The sequence below is a fragment of the Chrysochloris asiatica genome, unplaced genomic scaffold (assembly GCF_000296735.1).
Source record: "Chrysochloris asiatica unplaced genomic scaffold, ChrAsi1.0 scaffold00638, whole genome shotgun sequence".
NCBI classification, from domain to species: Eukaryota; Metazoa; Chordata; class Mammalia; order Afrosoricida; family Chrysochloridae; genus Chrysochloris; species Chrysochloris asiatica.
In genome coordinates, this window is record NW_006409156.1 from 62,060 (window position 1) to 63,400 (window position 1,341).

Below are 1,341 nucleotides of genomic sequence, written 5' to 3' on the forward strand. Positions count from 1 at the left end.
TTGAATCCCCCTCATAACACACATTTATGCACACATACATGTAACATGGAAAGTATTTTGTATTGGCCGCAAGTTTTTAATCAGGGTTATTGGTGATTGTGTGCCGGGAGTCAATTCTGGCTCATAGCGACCCTATTTAAGGTTTCCGAGGCTGTCAATCTTTACAGGAGCAGAAAGCCTCCTCTTTCTCCTGGGGAGCAGCTGGCAGACTTGAACTACTGACCTTGTGGTTAGCAGCCCAACTCATAGCCTACTATGCTACCAGAGCTCCTTACTAGGAAATCATTTTTTTTCTAATAATCGAAGTTACATTGGTCAAAGATTCTATAGCAGAATGCTGATCAAAAGAGAAGGATGCATGTGGAACTTACTTACAAATTCTTCTGGAATCCAGAATTTCTGGAGCTTTTGAGGTAGGATGAACCCCCCAAAACTATCATCCTGAGGTCTTTCTTAAACATTACAACTTGAACCAAAAATATTCCCTGAAGTTGTCCTTAAACCAAAACAGTGGTTGTGTTCAGTTGGTAACAACTGCAGACCTTGGGCGTTGGGTTCTTTTAAGATCTGTCCATGTGGGAACAAGTTGAGTACAGCAACTCCAAAGGTTAGGTGGGAACCTTCAGGGATGGTGAGTTTGTATTGTGGATAGAGTCAAAGTTTACAGCACAGATCATCAGTTTTACATTCAACAAATCACACACCTTGTTTCATTCCAATGATTATAATCCCCTCCATGTATCATTACCATCAGTTAACAGTATTTCTCTCCATTCATTTTAGCTTTTTTTTTTAAAAAAACACTCAGGCATATATAATAATTTACACCTCCAAAGGGCACATTTTGCAAGTCGGCCTCCTTTGTCCCTCTCTTCCCATGAGTCTAGAGTCCTCAGCTGCCTCTCTCTCTCCATCTCATCTCTGCCTCCATCTCTGGTGTCACTGCTTCTTTGGATAGGGTCCCACATTCTGCTCATGCTCTTCTCCCTTGATGGTCCCAGGGTCCTCTGTTTCTGGACTGTAACATTAACTACTCCCCTGCTTTTGTTACAGAACTTCTACCTTTACAATTGTGACAGTGGCAATTAGTCATGATAACAATTACTCACTATTGAATCATAAGAATCTTGTGGTGAGTTTATATTAATGAGGAAGGAACAACTTGGGAAAGGAGAATGGTCACACAATGCAAAGAATGTCATCATTGTTAAATGCCGTCAAGTTGGTTGATGTTTTTGTTGTTAAGTGCCGTGGAGTCGGTTCTGACCCATAGCGACCCTGTACAGGGTTTCTGAGGCTGTAAATCTTTACAGGAACAGAAAGCCTCATCTTTTCTCCCGC

General features: G+C 41.5%; 1 protein-coding gene across 1 annotated transcript in view; it reads left to right on the forward strand.

Annotated features, from left to right (window-relative positions):
- FRY (furry homolog (Drosophila)) overlaps nucleotides 1–1,341 on the forward strand; it is a gene marked incomplete at its 5' end in the record, with an annotated part of 88,108 nt that overhangs the window by 61,454 nt on the left and 25,313 nt on the right. The window lies entirely within an intron of this gene.